General features: G+C 38.9%; 1 protein-coding gene across 1 annotated transcript in view; it reads left to right on the top strand.

The window, feature by feature from the left end:
• The first annotated feature begins 4,512 nt into the window (after nucleotides 1-4,512).
• eys (eyes shut homolog) overlaps nucleotides 4,513-21,824 on the top strand; it is a 259,849-nt gene continuing 242,537 nt past the window's right edge. The window contains exon 1 of the mRNA XM_061690335.1: nucleotides 4,513-4,584. The gene's annotated coding sequence lies outside the window, so the exon portion shown is untranslated. The remainder of the gene's footprint in view (nucleotides 4,585-21,824) is intronic.

Below are 21,824 nucleotides of genomic sequence, written 5' to 3'. Positions count from 1 at the left end.
AGATAGATAAAAAAAGAAAAAATAAATGTTTTAGAGTGGGGGAGTAAAAATAAACTGTATTTGACTGGGGATGTGGCTGTGTTCAGAATTAACCTATCACATTCATACTCATTTTAAATGGGAGTCAATACACCCGCCACCATTTAAAGTGCCTCTAATTAACCCCAAGTAAAGTTCAGATGTTCTGGTAGGCTTTCACTGACATTTTACTTGTCAAATCTGACAGCACGAGGCATAGTTTGCAGAGACTTTCCACAGGATCAGAGGGATCTGATTTTTCAAAAATATCAGTCAGGAGAAAGTTGCAAAAATAACTTTTAAGGCATTAAATACACCATGGAACACATTTAAGACAGTCATTATTAAATGGGGAAATTATGGCACGAGTGACATTATGAGACCAGGCCCTCCCTCCAAAATCAATGAAAAGAAAACTTGGCAGGGAGGCTCCCAGAAGGCCGACAGTAATGTTGAAGGGCAAGTTCGGGGCAAGTTCTGATTGTTTAGTACATGTGAAAACAATCTCCCCTGTTTTTCATATGTCTGGGTTATGGACGAGGGTGGCAAGATGGAAGCCTTATCTTACAAAGAAGAAAAAAATGCACTCGAAATCTCTCAAAAGGGAAATATGTTTTGGTCTGATGAAAACAAATTTGAACTTTTTGGCCATAATTCCAAAAGGTATGTTTTGGCGCAACACATCAGGCTTTTGCTAGAAAGCGGAAAAAAAAAAAAAAAAAAAAAACATGTCAGGAAAAGACTACTAGACCAGCTGAATTGCATTTAGCGGTAATCAGAGGCACTTTAATTGGTGGCAGGTGTGTGCTAACTCCTATTTAACACGAGTTTGAATGTGAGTGGATAATTCTGAAAATAGCCACATACCAAGTTATAAGAAGATGTGCTCACTTGTACAACCACATTATCTTATTTTCTTTTCTTCCTCTCTCTAAATAATTTAGTTGTTTTTCATTTTTTCCCCGCAATTACGTTATACAAATTATATGTCACATTAATGGTGGAAAAGGTTTTGAAATGATTCACAAAATGATCACAAAAACCTACAATTTGAACAGGAATTTTTATAACCAATAACCTTGTGTGATCCAAAACATCTATCATAACACCAAACACCAAATAAAAGCCAATGTTTGAACTTAATTTCTGTCACACATGTAGTACAACAATGACTGAAACAGAGCCTACAGTGTCTAAATGGTCATTTTAGACATTTTTTTTGTCATTGAGTGTCAAATTACTTTATGGGAGAGATATGATGTCATTTTTACAGAGCCATGATTGTAAAATGTTTATCTAAAGTACAGAAGTCAGCACAGATAATAAACCTTGAAAGTGTCACATTGGAAGCGGAAATGAAAACCAATTCTGTGGGCCCACAGAGGTTAAATAAACACATATATTTGATTTATGTTTAATGTGGTGATGGCAAGTGTTTTTAGATGACTGGGATTTTAGGACATCAAGCTATATTCGCCCCTTCATTTTCATTACCGCTTATCCTCACTAGGGTCGCGGGCTGCTGGAGCCTATCCCAGCTATCTACGGACGGGAGGCGGGGTACACCCTGAACCGGTCGCCAGCCAATCGCAGGGCACAGAAACAAACAACCAGTCGCACTCACAGTCACACCTACGGGCAATTTAGAGTCTTCAATCAACCTACCACGCATGTTTTGGGGATGTGGGAGGAAAACGGAGTGCCCAGAGAAAACCCACCCAGGCACGGGGAGAACATGCAAACTCCTCAAGCTATATTTTTTGAGAAAATGGTAATATTGCCACCCATGTCACGATTACATGTTTAGACATGACAATAGACCTATAAATGACCATCTTTAACATAAGATTGTCAAATAACTTAAGGTACAAAGATGTGCATGCCGTCCTCTACCACGTATCACAAGAAAATGGGTGCTATCTTGTCTCAGTGGTTTGCCATGTTTCTTAGAAGTGAGATGTTCACATTGAAATAATCCTGCTTGTTTCCAAATGTATTCAGTCTTGTCACAAGGACACAAGCATCTTAAGGCCAACAGAGCATACTTTTTTTGTTTGTATTCTAGACGGCAAAGCTCAAGGAATGAGTGATGATTCATAAACTCGCTTCACTGGTTGTAAGTAACCCAAATAGGGTATGGGTTATTTTCAGCCTATATATTGGTATTTATGGACATCACATTTGGATAACATCACAAATTATATATAGATCTTTTCATAAAATCAATATTTGGTACATTTTTGCACCATCCAAAAAGATTCAAAATATTCATCGAAGTAATGCTTGCAACCTAATGTTAAGAAATTTTGCACTACCTTTCAGTACTTTCAATGTTAAGCGTACTATTCTGCTGAATATTCATACATTTTGATTTTGATTTTAAATTAATGAATGCCTCAAGCTACCACGTTATAGTATCACATTAATATATTTGCCGTATGGCTCAATATGAATATTAATGAAGTGAATTAAATTTGTAATATGTGCATGCATCATTTGATTAGTTATGGGAGATGATTGTCGAAGTCAAAGTCATTTACTTTGTCAACAGACAGGTTAGCAACAAAGCCTATCAGCATGCCATATTGCTAACCTGTCACATGACCGACAAGCTAGAAAAGTAAACAACATATTGATCAGTGGAAGATTTCCATTTCTGATAAAACTGTTGATATACTGTATGGACTAGTATTTTATTTTATTTTATTTTTTGACTACTATTATACTTTTTATCCTATGTTTTTACCAGCCGCATCTATTAGTTTGAAGCATGGCAAAAGAGATTTGTGAGATTAGACAGGCCTGTGATTCCAGTCCAATTGCATTGTTGGGTTATTGTGTTGCAACAAGAAACGTGAAAGCTTTAGCAGGCACATTGTCTTGATATGATATATCTTTCAGGAAAGAAATATGTAAGCATACATGTGTGACCTAAACTGTGTCAATCTCTGCTTTACATTCCACTCACATTTCTATTTGGCTTTTCCATGCCTGGTGGAGGACTGAATTTTAAATCAAGGTGTCCCCCACCCTCACAGTGTTCCTGCTCTTTTTTTGTGTCTGTTTTTGTCAGAGACATTGCTGCTCTGCATGAATCCCCGGGGCCTTTATCCGTTCCCTTTGAATGTGGTTCCAACTAGCAGGCCTTAGACTCCCACAAACCCACCTCTCTGGCTTTGCAAATTTTGCATGAGCTACTGGATTGACAATCTCTCCTGACTTGAAATGTTCATGCTTCTTCGCAGCAAAGCACGGGCCCCTGAAACTCGATTGAGCTTTTTGACACACTTCACAGCTAAAAAATATATATAAAATAAAATAAAACAAATGTAACGCACACTTAGAGATTTATCAGCTGTGTTGAAATATTAGGAAATCACATCCTGCTGAAAATGTGTTGGAGGCCATTTGTGGGAAAAGTTACAATTGATATTTTAAGTTTTTGCTCCGAAGTTGGTACAAAGAAACACAACTAAATGAACTGTTGGTCCTAATAAAATTCTATATCAAAATTCAAAATCATTCTCAGGCAAGCTGAAGCCAAATTGAAAACATTTTTCCAGCCCTCCATCCATCCATTGTCTGTACCGCTTTATCCTCACAAGGGTCGCTGGAGCCTATCCCAGTTATCTTCGGAGAGGCGGTGTACACCCTGTGTGCTAACCAGTCGTACACCGTGCCCCCCCTCCCCCACTCTCTCTCTCTCTCTCTCTCTCTCTCACACACACACACACACACACACACACACACACACACACACACACACACACACACACGCGCATACCCGTCGCCATAGGAGGCCGTGCCCACCCATCAAGATGCTTGTCCCACTCTGCTTGATACATGGATCTCGAAAAACAAACATTTTATTTTTAAATGAATTTCATTTTATCATAGTATGTACAGTATGTTAGTTTTAAGAAATCCTGATGTTGAGTTCTTTATCACTAAGACATTAAAAATACCAAGAAATAGAGGTGTGATTATTTCTAATTTGCAACAGCCCATCACGTCCCTACACTATAAAAAAAAAAAAAGTCGGGCAGTTGCGTACTGATAAGGCATTGGTGATGTGACGTACGTCATATTGGTGACAATGAGTTTAACCAACGCCGGAGAAATGGAGGAGTGTTTTTTTAGAGCGAAGTATGGAGCTCATTGGTGCACTGGCTGCTTTGGACCCGAAGGCCGAAGATGCTGGATAAGCTAACCGTGCTAATTCTATTAGCTAGGACTCGTGGTTGAATCGGAATATAGTACTGTTGCGACTTCCTAGTTAGGGAGACGGCTCTTACCCCAGCTCCCCCAAAGTGGAAAATGCTCACTAGAGCCGACAGTCGTCACATCCTGGACACTTATTTGCCCTAACTCTTAAGTTTCCACAGCATTGTGTGAAAAGTTTTTTCCTCGGAGCATGATTGGGGCAATATGATGCCCAGGCATAAGGCATGTGATTCAGCTTGCCTTTGGAAATGATGTCATTTCATCACAAATTTCAATCTGACAGTGGAATGATCTGATGAGGTTCAGCGCGGAGAGACGCAGACTCCCGACACACTTCTCAAAGTAGGTTTCAAAGTGTGTGTGTGTGTGTGTGTGTGTGTGTGTGTGTTGGCAATGTTGAGCCCGCACCTGCCGTGGTGCGTTTTAAATTTTGAGAGATGCTTCAGGAGTTACATCTCATAAATTGAACACTCAAGTTCTTTGTGATCATTGCTTTAAATGATGAGGACCCGACGTTATAGCTGGTCATATTTGCTGTTGGTTATGTTTAACATGATGATTACGTGTGTCAGTGCTTCGTGAATACAGTAGGCTATATGATATCAAAATCATCAAGGCTACTGTCTGTAGAGTAATAATAATCGTGTGTAATAGTGTATATTTCGGTGAGCTACATTAATGCTTGGTGAACTGAGCTCCAGTTTGTTATGAGATCTCAAATGACGTGCTGCTCTTTTTGTTGACATCACTGAAAGGATGACCCGGGTTTTTGTGCCACTTTTACTGTTTTGGTAGATTTGAAAACTGCATGACTATGGGGGTGCTTGAGTTTTCACTGTAAACTGTATAATCTGAATACAAACCCCCCACCCCACCCCAAAAAATCCTACATCATGGTCCTACATCAAAATATGCTTTAACTCATTCACTGACATTGATGGCTGTTGGATTCAAATATAAATGTCAACAGGGAGGACTGGCAGTGAATGATTTTGAATGTGCTTTTGACACATTTGAGAGTGTCTATATTTTCAGTGGCCACATTTGTCCCAAGTCCTTACTGGTTATAAAATAAAACATACCTTTGGTAACGTAGCATTAAATTATAGTCTTACTTTATACTTCCCACATCGCAAGTTTTTCCCACAAAACTGTTTTCCGGGCTGCTGCACATCTTAGAAATAATGTCGTCTTCATAAAATGTCACTCGGTGACATGTGCCACTACAATGTTTTTGAGAATTAGGGTCTTGGATTATTGATTCAATAACTGGATAGTCTGAATTTTACCATTAAATTGTGTTCTTCAAACATTAATTAATCAGCAGGTGTGATTTAATGCTGTCGCCTTGAATAGTGTCGAAGGTATACTTCATGAGCCATCTGTCTCTGATAAACCTATGACTCAGTGATACTGATATGAATTTTGCTGTCCATAATGCACTCAAAATGTAAACCAAAAATGTTTTTATAAAAAGATATTTTTAACATGAACTATTAACATAACTATTCACCTTGCATCAGCCATACAGCTCAAAGAGACATTTTGAAATTAAGGTAATTTAATTCATTTGTCAATTCAGTGACAGGCCCAGTTTAGTTCTACTGTACCTAAACTATAAATATTGTTGATGGTATCATATTTTAAAGGACACCTTTTGTTTTATGATAAGACTGAGTGATAATGTAAGATTTTCAGCTAAATTCCCTTTCCTTTTGCCCTTTCGTACAAGAATGTCACTCCATGACGTCATTTTTATTTTAATGGTTCTAAAAATGTCTAGTAGAAGAAATCAGATCTGCTGGCAATTGTTATGTAATGCATACGGTCCACATAACTATAAAAATCAAACATTGAAGTTTAAATGCACTTCAAAATATAATGGCCACTAAACAAAATATTCTAGAAACGTACACCTAAGGTAATTTTAGAGTCTCCAATGAACCAATCATGTTTTTGGAATATGGGAGGCCATAGCAGCTCAGGCAAGCATGGGTAGCACATGAAACTCTATACAGGACATCCGAAGCCAGGATTCAAACCCCAACCGCAAAACTGTGAGCCAGACATGCTAACCACTTGACGATTTTTCTGCCCACTAGATTTTTGTTTTTTAAACTGAAGTTCTCATCTACTATCCAATCAATATGGTATGTAGGTTTTCCAATTAACATAACACAAGCAACTACTCTTGTTATAATTAATACAATACCAACCAATACATGGAGGCGAAATTCATTATCATTTCATACGTTCTCTTTCTGTCTATAGGGAAGAAAACGTGAAAGACTGATAGCAGAGCTGCGTGATTTATTCAACAAAAAGGAGCCACAGAAATCATGCTGACAAAAGGCTGTTCCACCGGCCCACGGTTATCACCAGCTCATACTGTAGTCGGACAGAGAGCGACGTACTTGTTAATCCAGAAGATCAAAGGTCACATTGGTAATTATCAATTCTGAATACACACAATAACAAACTATCCTTACCATCAATCATGTGTCTTTTATTTGACTTGCAAATTTACCGTGCAATGAGAATGTGAAGGCATAGCTTTAAAAAAAAAATGACATTCTTGTGAACCCCTGGAAAAGAGCTGCTTAGCCATTAATAATGGAGATGACTGGGAGTTAACCCTGTAATTCGATGATTTGTTGTAGCATGCTTGTGACTCCATCATCCTCTGCCAAATCAATCATGAGTCATTAATCAGTCTTTGTCACCATCACTTTTCACCCCTAACATGGATGTGGTCCACTGCTATAAAATAAATATGATTAACATTAAACAGAATCAACTAAATGGTGCGTAGTTGAATTAATTATGAGCCGTGTGAAGAAATCAGATTCTATAGTGCACCTTTTATTGCTAACTTCTGCAACCAAAGTCCGTCCTATAGTAGAGGTTTTATATCGACATCGCCCGAAGCTGCACTGAACACTTTGCAGAATGTCACCGGAGACATTTTTATCATCATAAGTGCGGCTTGCTCATTCTGGCTGCATGGGCCATATTTTCTTTGTAGCAATGTAGAGCCCTTCCTTTGTCAGAAAAGCCTCACATACTCATACGCTGCTAACTGGCACAGCTTTTGTAGGAACTGTGGACAACCTAGAGATACAGCTAATTAAAATTTCCATGATAAAATAATTAGCCTCCCTGGCAGACAATGAAGAGTGAAATTCTTTGGTAATCACCCATATTAACTGATAAGAAACTTCTCAAGCGTCTCACGCTTTGCTGTCAAAGGACGAGCACAACTCCGTTACAAATTTGTACTTCAAGATACACCTCTAATTTTATAAAGGGCACCTGAGTGAGACATCACAGTGAGCACATGGTCCAATTGGAATTGTCCATATTGTAAGGGGCTTAAAAACGGGGCTCAACTTATTATCCATCCATTCATTTTCTATAGTGCTTGTCCTAATTAGGGTCACGGGAGCTTATCCCGGATGACTTTGGGTGAGATACGGGTCCATGTTGGACTGGTCGCCAATCAATTGCATTGCAATTAAAGGGTGCCTAAACAAACATTCACACTTGCATTTACACACCTATGGATAATGAAGTCTTCATTTGACCTGGCATGCATGTTTTTGGAATGTGGGAAGAAAGGAAAACACACAGGGCTCTATTTTCGTGACTAGCGCAAATCCAGCGCTGCGCTTGGCGTTACTCCGTGAGGAGGCTGGCTGGACCTGGTTTTGGTCATTTCGTGGACCGGCACATTTAAAAGTGGGCCGTCTGCGCTGGTCTGAGCGTGTGCACGGCCAGCTTCAGACCTGTACAATTCTATCCAATTCTTTCATTGCTTTTGAAAGTGGCACAATAGTGTCACATGTCGACGTCTCTATATGCGCAAGAAGACACAGCGATCTGTGCGTGACTGGAGCATTGTCACTGCGCATGGCTGATATGGCAAAAGGCAATGTGATGAAATACAGTATGAGCTGGTGATAACCGTGGGCGACTTAAACAGTCTTGTACCTCAATGAGTTCAATGTGCAAAAGTTCATGAATTAGTTCCTATTTTGTGGAAACATTAACTGAACTTTGGCCTGGAGGAAACAACGTCCATGATTTCAAAAAACTACTTGAAATACGGACTCGTCAGACCACAGCGCACTTTTCCACTTTGTGTCAGTCCATCTCAGATGAGCTCGGGCCCAGAGAAGCTGGTTGCATTTCTGGGTGGTGTTGATACATGGCTTTCGCTTTGCATGGTAGAGTTGTGACTTAGATTTGTAGCTGTAGCGGCGAACTGTGTTAAATGGCAATGGTTTTCTGAAGTGTTCCTGAGCCCAAGTGACAATATCCTTTACACAGGACCTGAGGGATTCAATGTTGGTTTTCGGATTTGCTGATTACGTGCAAATATTTCTCCAGGTTCGCAGAATCTTTTAATGATATTATAGACAGTCGATGATGAAATCCCTGAATTCCTTGCAATTGTACATTGAGAAACATTGTTCTTAAACTGTTGGACTATTGTCTCATGCAGTTGTTCACAAAGTGGTAAACCTTCCCCCATCCTTGCTTGTGAACAACTGAGCCTTTCGGGAATGCTTCTTTTCTACCCAACCATTTTTCTTTTTTTTTTTTTTTTTTTTTAAGCATTCCTCAGCTTTTCCAGTCTTTTGTTTCCCCTGTCCTAGCTCTTTAGGAATGTGTACAGGCATCAAATTCAAAATGAAAGAATATTTGCAAAAAAAAAAAAAACAACATTCATCATTTTGCACATTAAATATCTTGTCTTTGTTGTGATTGGAAATTGGGTTTGTACAAACCAGAGCATGAAATACATCTTTTTAAGCCAAGGTTTCCATGGTACAGCTGAATGACATCACAATTTCCTCAGGAATTCCATACAATGCTAGTAAAACCCAATGACAAAAAAATCTTGATGTTGACTCATCGATATTGTTACGATATGGATTCTGCACTGACCGCTGGGACTCTGCGAGTGCAAGTGTTACGCATATTCCATCAGCACTTTGAGTTTGCGAACGTTCCGGAGTGTAACAGAGCAAGCTCGGGGTGCATTTCCAAATGCATCCTTTGATTACTGACTGAAATGGCAGCCGACTCTCACCATGCTAACAATTATCTATCCTTGGGGTTAATGTCAGGCAAAGTCAATGCTGTTTCAGCTAAAGTAAGTTAGGCTTTGTGAAACAATCTCGGTTATTTTTCCACGTGAATCGTGCAGGTATCCTAGTTGTTTATGACCGCCACTTTGTTATTGTGTCATGTCTTTGTCAACTGCATCCAAAGCTTCTCTGGAAACTGGAAAATGTATAACAGCTGATATTAATCGATTAGGGTTACAAAGAAAAAACGAACAAATGTAAACAAGAACTAGTCAGTCTACTAATCTTTCTGTTTCAAGCCTAGCTTATCCTCCAGATCTCCAACATAGCGGATAAACAAATACCATTCATGTAGTCGTAAACTATTGTCAAAGGCTAAGAGAAAGCAGACTTGCATCTTACCTGCCTGGCATTTTTTAAATACAATTGTATCATTTCTTTGTTTTGTGTATGTTTAATATGTTCCTTCCAGTCTTTCCTTTGTGACTAGATGTATCATACCTGATTTTATTTACACTTTTCAATGATTCGAAAACTGCATATATTTCCATATTATCAATATTGTTGCCAAAATATATAAACTACGTTGTGTAATACCGTATACCATGGTTGCATGCATGTATTTGTGTCCAGGGTCACATTCGTCACATTTCCATTTAGATCTGAGGTACACTAGATAGGCAGCGATTTGAATTTAATAGGGGGAATCTCATTAAGTTTGTTCAGATGTTACCTCTGTCAAATTACATTAAATTGTGATTTGCAGGGTTTTTCTAGGATTTTATCACATTTGTTTCTCTGGAGCCAGAAGAAAATCTTAATTTGGTTGACATTTTACCTCACACTTGAAAAATTGTCTAGCCTTGGTGGAAATTTGTACTCTCTGGACTCAAAACCCTCCACATCATTCACACAATTAGCACTTCGGAGTCTCTTCAAAAAGCAGTTCCCCAGATCAACCTGTCTACTGTAATGAGGCAGGCTGAAAACTGCCTTCACTCTTGCCTGCCTGCATCTGAGCTACCTCTTGTGATCATCTCTAGAGTCTGATGTGACTTGTCTATCTGGGCTGGGAGGGATTGGGGGACTACTGCCTTCCTTGATCACATCTGCTTTCAACAACATGAATGGTCATGGTCAACTTTATGCCTCTGTCATCACAACCTCATGGCTCAATCCAAAATTACTCTGCACAAATCAAATCCCTGCAATCACCATTTAATACAACTCGCTCCTATGTGCACACACCGGTTCAAAATGGGTGGGGATTTTTGACACATTAACCTCACAGCAACTAATTTCATTTTACTTGTGCTTCCTTTGAGAATGTGAATGCCTCCAGGATTAATTTTCTACAACCGTATACCAGACCAACACTGTGTGTATTATTTTTTCACCAGTGTAGTAGATTAATCCTCCCAGTATCGATTTAAACCTATCAGGGTACCCCAGAGACACTTTTTGCAGCCAAAGAGTGAAATACAAAGCTAATTTCCATTAAACAGCCACTTTAAACCAGTTTAGATTAGATCTGTAAAGTTGAAAGATGGTGGAATTTAAGCTTGTGTCTCAAAGCCATTAAAGGCTTACTTTTAATTTGTCATCAAAGCAAAACAACCCTCCATGGTGACGCTCAGAGGAGTATAAAATTCCCTTGTTGAGCATTGTGATGGAATTAAGCTAATTAATGTATGCAATGTCGCCCATGAGTCAACCAAGGCACCTCATGCTTTATGGAGCCACTTGGGTCTCTTCACGAGCTCATTGATTAGAGAGTTGACCCTTTCAAAACAACAGTCAATGCGCATAGGTGCGTATTAAACGCTTTGAACAGGATGTGAAGAATGACAAAGCAGCTCTGAATAGATTATGACACCACGATGACATATCAATCAACACACAAATGGTGGAAAACAGTTATTTGAAGTCTGAAAGTCCCTTTAAAGTGAAAATGTCTTAAAAATTTGACACACCACAGAGAAGAGTGCTTGTAGAAGCCCATAAAGTAATAACGGCCCATATCATAAACAAATCAGCCCTCTTAAAACAGAACGCGCCCATAATGTAATAACCGCCCAATAACGTAACAAAAGTCCTGTATCTATAACGTAATAACTTTGGCCCAAAAACGTATTTTGTTATTTGTTGGTTATTACATTATTGGCCTGGTAAATAAATAAATACAAATGTAATAACTGAGTCCATAACGTAATAATATGCAAATATCACTTTATTTATTAACCCTTTGTGTTTCACCATATTAAACTGTTTTGTGCCTGAAAAACACAAAATACATAACACTTGGGATTTTAAGTAACGACACCGAGCTGTTCTCTAAATTTTGGCAAGCAGGGAAGATGCATTTTTCATGCTATACTGCAGGTAGAGCTTGCTAGCTAACCTGCACGCTGTATTGGTAGAAATGAGCCAAATTATTACTACTAAAAATTGCAATTGATAACCTTTGATGAAACAAAGTTACTTCACAGCAACTATTGGGTGGACAGTAAGATATTGGGTGGATGCTCTTACTCTCTTCCAATGTTATTTTTCTCTTCCCACTGCTGTCCATCCAGAAGAAAGTGAAAGAAGTCAAAAGAAAAAGCACAACACAGTTAGGAGTTCTTCCTTTGATTCTGGCTGAGGCATAGTGACATTACACAGTTTAAACTTGAGAAAGAACTATGGGGCAAACTATAAAACTTGTATTGTGTTGGAACTTCAAGGTATCATTGTGACCTTCTTGCTGTGAGACAGTCAAAACCCCTGGTCCACTATGTGGCCTTTAAGACCTGCTGCACAACGAACGAAGCGCCGAACGTGACTGGGAGTGGATCATTAAAAAAAACAAAAAACAAACAAACAATTGCAGACTCTTCACTGCACACCAAACGATTAAAAGCCGCATATCTACTGACACACTGCAATGGAATAACTGTGAATCTTTATCAGGTTTTGAGGCTCCACACACAAGATACTGTACTGTATTATTTTTAATAGAACCACAAAAACATGCCATGATTGTCAAGGAAGAAGCAGATGACCACAAAAAAAGATGAAACTGGTGAGCATAAGATGAGAATGTGACTATTTTGAGAGGCAGTGATCGATCACCCCAGTCACTGACTGCCCCCATGCATTTCTGTGACAGAGACTCTCCACGCTTTACTTTATTGCCACAGGTACATATGAAATTGTAAATATAGTTTGGTATTATTGTAAAACACAATATACATACACTCTATATACTGAATTGCTATGGCTTGGCGGTGCTGTGACGGCTGCTGGTCAACTGGGCCTTGCTTACTCTTAAAACACGAAACATTTGTATTTTTTTTTTTGCGGAATCTCCTGCATTTCTGATTGGGTGTTGCGTGAGAGACCATGCGACGCTGTTCACTGGCGATTAAATCGCAGCAAAATCAATGGCCGATTGTTGACCACTTAAAAACCTAGTTGCCAAATATGCCAGACTGTGGAACAGTTCAGTCGGTTTCGGCCGCGTCGCTCGCTGTGCGGTGAGCCTAATAAGAACACATTTAAAGAACATGATGGTTAATGAGGCCTTTTCTCACTATTGCAAAAATAAAAAAATCACATTTGGTATCCCACAGATGTGCTTTCGATTGGCGCTGATACCACCCCACAACTCAGCCTCTTCCTGTAAATGAATAGTGTGATTTATTAATGGGGTAATCTCTGGTGCACATCTCTGAGGGAGATGGTGAAGAACAGCACAAAAAGGTCCTATTATTCCCTCTTGAGACCTGTGCAGGTGTGTTAATACAGTATTGGAGCTGTCTGAAGCACTCACGTTTGCACGCTAAATGAAAAGGTCCCCCACGCTTCTGTCTTTGATGACAAGCCCTCCCCTCCCTTGCTTCATCTCTCAGCCCTGCACTCACGCAGACAACTCGTCACGCCGCTACTCCAGCCATGTCCCCGGCATGAGAATGACCCATTGGTCTGCCACGTGTTACGAGAGGAGCCAATCTGCTGGGAGGATGATAAATGATGACCAAGAGCTCGCTACTGCTGGGCTTGTCAGAGGACATTTCGGATCGGGAGGGATGATGTGTTTGCCACACCAAAGCCTGGCTTGGGCTCACAGCAGGAGACACGAGCAAAGGATCTTGTGCCACCAATTAATGTTTGTCTTGGCTTGTGTTGAATAATCACAAAAAGCACTTCCCCCACATGCACTGTATAACAAGCATGCTAATTTGTAGCAACAGAATAAGAAATATGCTTTTAAGGGAATGCAGCAGAAGCTCTAATGTTGAATGCCCCTGAGGTGGCAATATGGACTTTGTCCAACATCCTGAGTCTGAAGTTGCAAAAAAATTTCATTTGAACAGCCTTCATACATGAAGTCACGCAAGACTTATGCACATCTCCTCATACTTCCGCTCAGTAAGCATCGAAGGCTCAACAGCACAAGTGTTTGGCTTTTTGTTTGACGTTTGTGCTTTTTCTTGCCAGCTAACAGAAGGTTAATGAACAGAGATGACAATAGGTACAACTGTGATGATCATATGAAAAGGTCAAGCTGCTCAGTACAATATTCATCCATTATCTATAGCGTTTTTCTTCTTTGGCGTCGTGGGTGAGCTGGAGCCAATCCCAGCTAACTTTGGGTATGAGGCGGGTTACACCGGACTGGTCGCCAGCCAATCACAGACACATACTGTATAGACAAACAACCAGTCACGTTCAGTTTCACACCCATGGACAATTTAGAGTCTTCAATTAACGTTTTGCAATGTGGGAGGAAGCTGGAGTACAAACAACAACAAAACACAAGCACAGAGTGAACATGCAAACACCACACAGGAAGGCTGGAGCTGAGATTCTAATGCAGAACCTCAGAACTGCGAGTAAGATGTGCTAACTACCTACGTGCAATGCAATTAATTAATATCTAACATCACAAGGGTTTATCAATCAGAGGAATACCTATAAAACAGCACTAGATGACAGTATCGCTCCACAAACACCATTGTTTCCTCTTCATTACGTTCTGTGAGCCAAAGGTAAGTCGTTTTACTTTGTTTTAGCCTTATTATAAATTGATTAACTTCAGTTTATAAAGTACTTGTATGACAGTTATAAATGTTGGTCACAATTAGACCAACTTCTTACACATTTAAGAATGTTAATGGCTACTTAAAACATTACCTCATTAGAAAATACTTTATGCTTGTGACAGTTTGACCACGCAATGAATTAATTTAATTTTCATTATTTATACATTATTATATATTACTTTTTTTTTTTCAAAATGTGAATGCATTCTACATTGGCCAGCGTCACAGACTGGATTATGTTTGACATTTGGGGTTCCTGTACAAAGCAGCCAATTGCAACATTGAGTCAGCTTTTACATTTTAACTCTTCTGATAACATTGTCCATGAAAAACAATGGGTTCTGTCTGTGGTAAATAAGTACACGATGAGACAAGTTTGACCAAATACAAACATTCACCAAACTCATTTTTAGAGAGAAGCAATCAGAGCATACTAATGTCCTGTAAGCAAGTCACAGAAGAGCTATTTCTTCATCTTCCTCTCAGTAAGACCGCTCTTCTCTCTACAACGTGTGTGCATTTACAGCCATCTGGAGAACATGCATAACAGCAGAGGGTGCCAAAACTATTCAGGATTGTACTTCCCAGGCATAGGGCTTGCTGAGTTTAAACCTTCCTATAAAGGCACACAATTACATCGCTCTTTCATGATTTAAGAAAATACAAAATCTCAACAGAGAAAAAGGAAACAGTTCATAAAGACCAAATCTATTAAGGCTCTCCACTTGTAAGTGATCCCCACCAAATGAACCCCCACCACAACATCACATAATCCCTGTGAGCTGTTCTCGATTAGCATTTTACATTAGTGTCACACCCAGGTGCCTGTGAAGCAGACACTAATCATCTGTCGGCTTTGCATTTTACTTCAAACTATTACATTTTACTGCAGAAGTTTAAGAATGAGAGAGTATGGTAAAATAGGTGTTTCCTCCTCACAAGGCTGTAAAATATTTGCAGAGGGGTTGCCATGATTCGATGGCAACTCTTGCATCTAAAGCGTGGTACACTTATTGACAATTGGGCCGATTTTGAGCCTGATTTGATTTTCCTCTTCCAACCAAAGCCAGTTAAGGTCTAATTATCTGAAGGCTCTAAAGATTATCCTGACTGATTATCCTGTGGTGTGAGGTGATTTCTTTTCTGCTTGGTGGTGAGGGCCAGCATTCTTAATTGTTGAACATGTTTAATATTTACAATTAACTATCAAGTCGCGTGTGAAGGACTTCGGTTGACTGACTATAAATTACTGCTTTTGCTCCTAATGTACATTTTTTTTTGTGTCTCTAAACCACAGGGGGTCTCTCACAGGCCTCACATGGTGACACTGCAAATACCATGTATGAACACTGTAGGTAGAGAGGGGGAAATATGTAGCTGGATGACCTGGAACTCGCTGTAAAGAGATACAGGTATTTAGTTCTTCATGTCCAATAAGCCCGAGAAGCAGAAATCCAACAAGAGCTGCAAGAGACAGTTGTCTGATATGTTTGGCATGGATTAACTAAAAGCTTATTTGTGTACCGTCTGTATCACTGGAGCTGAGAACCCATCAAGACAATTCACCAGTTTCAAAATAATGTGCAAGCTGTGAAGTGACAAAAATGGAGGTTGTCCAAAGTGTGCATCTGCCCATGAAAACAGAAATTGAAGTCTCTTAAGTCACCAAGTAAAAGTGGTGACAGTGTGTTCATTTGTTCAATTATATATGCAACATATCCTTATGAGAGAATGTTTGCTCCAAAATTCAGTCCCTCAGTTTACATCAAAACCCCTACAAAATTGTGTGAGAAAAGACTGCACTGCACCATTACAGCTTCAAAAGGTTTACTTGTGACTGTTTCTTCACCTGCATTTAGAATTCCCACCCATAGTGTAGCGTTAAATTTGCTATTGAAGCTTGCTTGTCATTCATGCTTTATTTTAAACAGAGATGGCCCAATTTGGGTTTTATGCTCATGAGTTAAACATGTCTCCAGATGGTGGTCTTACCCACTGAGTTCATTCTGTCTGTCTGAATATGTATATTTTTATGCTTTTAAACCACAGGCAGCCCGTCACTTAAAAATATTACACAAAGAGTGCACGCACCATGGAGGCATGTTGACCACCAAGCAACAATCACAGGATTTTCCTGCACAGATTTGTAAGATCCAGATAAACTTGTTGGCCAGAGCTGCAAGTGACAGCTGTGGGACATTTTTGCCATGGTCATCTAAAAACTAATTTCTCGACCTTCTCTTTCTGCGGAACACGGAGTTCGCAATGTATTCACCAGTTTCCAAATCATGTGCGAGCATGCAAAGCAGCCGAGCCACAGAAATGGGGTTAGTACATGCAGTGCTAATGCCCAAAAAGGTAAAAATTCGGGTAGTTGCAGTTCAAGGTCAAAAAGTGTAAGAAGCGTCAGTAATCCCAGACCAAATATGGTATTGTTGATCACCTATTTCCATGTTATCAACTCTGATGGTTGCCATTAAAAATATTTGTATGTTTTAGAACATATTTGTTTGCCCAGCAACCTCAAAGAGCAGCTGATGAATCTCTTTCCACCGATGTGGGGTGCAAAGCTCTATCCACTTCACATAATGTTGCATCCAGCATGGCCTGCAGTGATGGCCAGTCAAATTGGATTAAGCTGAGGTGGCTTGGGGCTTCTCGGCAGCTGCTGCTGTTTGATATGAGCTTTAGGTGTGCTGCTTGTGTTCACTTGGCTTGACTTAAAGGACTCACAGATACACATTAATATTTTATGTGACACTACACACTGCGGTGCCAAAGAGTGATTGGCCGTACAAGAAAGAGAGCATTAGAATGTCTGGTGATGACTAAGTTGGCCATAATGTCAGGCTTTCAAGGCGATACAGTGATGAAATTAATTTTCTTCTGTCTGACTCACTGGTACGAGTATCAGTGTTACAATCTGTCCTTGCAATAAATTATGTATATAAAAAAAAGCATTGTCATATAATTGGTATAGTAGAAATATTTTATAGTTTCTTGGAAAACAATTGGTGTAAAAAAAATAAATAAAATCTTACAATTAAATGTACTTAATTTAACCACTATTAAATTGTTGCATTTATGATGAAGGTAAAATTGTTTTAAACTGCATGTAGATGTTTGTACATTGCCCATTTTTTATTTTCTTTTTTTTTTTTTTTTTAATAGATCACAGATTTATGAGCTATTTGATGTGAATGTGGCCGCAATGACTCACATAAGGTCCAATGGGCCCTTATTCTTTGCAGAAAAAGAAACCTTACTGAGTAATCTCACTGTATACTATATATACTATATACTATATATTTGGTGAGTCCAAATTGCTTGAGGTTATAAAGTACATAATCAGAATGCCACTGTTCAACCCACAAGCCACAGTCAGAATGTGATTCAATGAATTCACAAATACCAACCTTAGCGCGTCGTACAGCTAATACACACAATTGTAACAATATGAACACTGGGCAGGATCAAAGGCAAGTAAAGAGCAATATTTATCTTAATAATCTACAACCTGTAGTTAAAAATGCACCGCAAACAATTATTGGAAACAGCGGGATCTGTCAGCACCACTTTCTGCTTACAACACTGAGACCGCCACTGTGATGCGTAGTGCCTAATGGTTTAGCCATGAAAATCGCCCGTCTTTAGCACATTTGCATGGTGTGACGTCCATGTCACTCAGGTAGAGCGCACCTGCCATTTAAAGGCATGTGCTTGTGTAGAGTGTGTGGCTAGCTACTGTACATCAAGTGGACAAATACAATACCTGCACCTCTCGTACAGTAAATATTACATATGTGAAACTTTGAAATCTATATAGATTCTACAATAAATTGATAATTACTGTGCTTCGTGGATTTCATCTTTTGCGGGGATTTGCTGGACTGTAACCCCCATAATAAACGAGGGATTACTCTACTGCAGTGTACTGTATATAGGAACAGTGAGCATGATTTCTTCCATAAATAGTGAGTTGGAATTTAGCTCTAGTGGTTTGTCCCTTTGTTTGAAATAAATGGTTGTAATTCATTGATTGTTGTTCAAAATAAGGCTCCCTTTATTTATGATTGATACAAACTCATGTTAACACAGAATCAGAACAGATGTGAAAGTGGAAATAGAATAAATCTTCATAAATGTATAATAATGATTTGCAAATTGTTTAAAATGTCATTAACATGTTTATATACAATTTACAAAATCCTGTGCCATGTTTTGTGTTTACCATGTCTGCGTATTTAACATTCTTCCCTATTGTGAGACAAATACACAAGCAGCCTAAATGTAGTACTGTATTGTATTTTGAAAAGGAATGTTGAGGGCAATCACATACTTTTCAAGTGATGTATTAAATGCCTTTTACATAACATGGGTAAACTGGAGCCTATGCCTGACTTTAGACAAGAAAAGGGGTAAACCCTGGACTGGTCGCCAGTTAATACCAGGCTACATATACTGTAGATAAATAACCAATCACACACACACATGCGCACTACTGGACAATTTAAAGTCAACAATTTCCCCAAAATGCATGTTTTTGCAATGTGAAAGGAAACTGGAGTACTCCGAAAATAAGAGAGGCAGGCACTGTAACCACATGCGGCACCATGTCACCATTTTATATAACAATTTACAAAACTATCTTTTTATTCTGTGCAACGGCTTTATTGCAGTTGCGTATTTCATAACGCTGTGGGCATTCATGCAAAAATTCTCACTGAAAGGTACAAGCAGCACAGCGAATCCCTGCATCCCCTCCTCCCTTAAGGCTTTACTCTGATAGGGATCACAAGGCATTGGAGTCCGCTGGATCAATAAGTGCAAATGTTCTGACCTGCACACAACCACCAATCATGAAGATGCTGAATTACTGTCATATGATTGACAAAGTAAGTCCGGAGGGCCTAATAGCTACACGATAACAGTAGAAATTATGACCAATAGTTTGCCTAGTCACAGCACTTACCCCCTTAATGTAAAAACAAAATACAAAAAAAACCTTACAGTATGTTTGGTCAGTATATGTTTTTTCCATTTCTGACGGAATTCAGTATGATACTATATGCACAATTTACAGTAAAATAAGAATGTGGTTAATTATCGTATTTTCATATCTGTAATTGGCCTTTCAGTCAGAATATGTGAATGCTGAAGCATCAAATATGGAAGGAGTGCAGCTGCTATGAGCACCAGAAAGCCTGCGGCAGATGTTTGGCTGAATTTTGGATTAAAAACTCCGAACAGTGGAAATAGATGAGTGGAGGGGGCAGGGGGAGTAATCACTACAAAAGCTATGTGTAACTTGATTGAAGCACTGTGCATCATCAGAATCTCAAGAACAGCCCTGCAAGTGGTCACTAAGCATCAGTGGGGTCAAGCTCAAATGCAACTGTAGACTACAGGTCCTCATTACTGTAACATATTTAAAACATCAAAATAGGGACAAAGGTGATTTAAAAAAAAAAAAAAAAAAAAAAAAAAAAAAAGGGAAAAACTGATTATTTGGCCATCAGTAAAAACGGTGACCCAAATGAAATATTTTACTGGGGAAGTGCAGAGGAGCATCTGCTTGCTGTTCTAAGCCTTGGGTCCTCCACATGACATGACTAATTGCGCTAGGTCGTTTATATTTAATTATCCACTTCAATGCTCATCTCAGTGGTGAAACGCTGCACGTCTTTCACACGACATCTATAACAAGTTGTCCATTTTTTTTAATCTTTTGTGTGTTATAATTTCTTAAAAATGACTCAATGCAATTAATTCCATGATAATATACAGTATGTTAAACATGAATAATCTACACAGATATGTAATGCACATGTTCGACAGATGAATGCATCCTTGGATTCAAAGCCTGTAGTATTTGCAGTACAGATATCAAGGACATCACATTTTGTTATGAATGCATTTTGTCTCAAAGGTTTACAACATGAGCACAGAATCTGAACTATAGATACTGTGTATTATGATCAATGAAAATTGCATTTTTATGCTCCAAATGTGATTTTGATCCTGATGAAACAAGTACATTTGCATCTATTTGTTATGTGCACTGACAGCCATGAAGCTTTCCTTATCAGTAAACTTGGGATGGAAAAGCAATGCATTTTTACTTCTCTGGCCTCGCCCATCATTGCCTTCTCACATTTTCTTGTATAAATTTACCATAGAGTACGATTGGAGAAGGTTTTTGACCTCATCCTTTATTTGGCAGCATCACTCCAGTTCTCTCTGTCTGAGGAGTGCACGTAAAACTACTTTGGACATACTTGGCAAATAAAGATGATTCTGATTAAATACAATGTTTGGTCATAACATATAAAATATAATATACAGTATATATAAAATATAATAAAAAAAAAATATATATAATATAAAGTGTATATAAAGTGTGTGTGTGTGTGTGTGTGTAAATATATATATATATATATATATATATATATATATAAAAAAACCTTCTCCAGAGTGCTCAGGACCTCAGACTGGGCCGAAGGTTTACCTTCCAACAAGACAATGACCCTAAGCACACAGCTAAACTAACAAAGGAGTGGCTTCGGAACAACTCAGTGACTGTTCTTGAATGGCCCAGCCAGAGCCCTGACTTAAATCCTTTTTACGATCATTGGGCTTCATCCTGTCAACTCAAATACGACCGGATACACTCGTTACCGTGGCGACGACAACAAAACGTGGATTGCGCCAACTGTATTATAAGAACAAAATGGGGGAAAATGTGTGTTGGTGGTCAGGAGAGGACGTTTGTTTAAGGCTTGCTCGAAATATGTTCACGTACTTTTAATACGATACAGCTCACAAGCAGGCAACAAAAACGTTATGTAGCCTAGCAAGCTAGTGCTCGCACTAACGGTTGTGCGTAAACATGCTGCTGTTCTGTCGAATCATGCTCTAAAGTTTCGGTGTGGGTGAAATAATTAATTACAATAAAGTGATTTAATTACAATAAGATAGCAACCATTATTTCTGTCATGTTGTAATGTTGGTTTGACCTAACTGATTAGAATACATGACCTGACTAGAGCAGTGATTTCCAACCTTTATGGAGCCAAGGAACTACTACTACTATTGAAAAATCTCACGGCACACCAACAAACAAAATGTCACAAAAAGTGGTTACATTAATTACTGTATGTACTTCCTGCCATCTAACATAAGACCATTCATTTGTTCTGTCTGTCACTATGCCTCACTGGCATAAATAGATGAACAAAGATACATTATTTATTGTACATATAATTTTTTGAGCAATTAAGTATTTCCAGTAAATGAAAAGGTCATTTAAATAGACACATTGCTCCATCTTGTGATCGGATCGCTGGCCGCCAACCCGCCGAATGCGGGTGAATGTCAGCAGTGACTCAGCCATTCCCCTCAA

This window comes from Phycodurus eques, chromosome 11 (genome assembly GCF_024500275.1).
Source record: "Phycodurus eques isolate BA_2022a chromosome 11, UOR_Pequ_1.1, whole genome shotgun sequence".
Taxonomy (NCBI): Eukaryota; Metazoa; Chordata; class Actinopteri; order Syngnathiformes; family Syngnathidae; genus Phycodurus; species Phycodurus eques.
The sequence above is the reverse complement of the archived record's forward strand: the minus strand, read 5'-3'. Positions and strand labels throughout refer to the sequence as shown.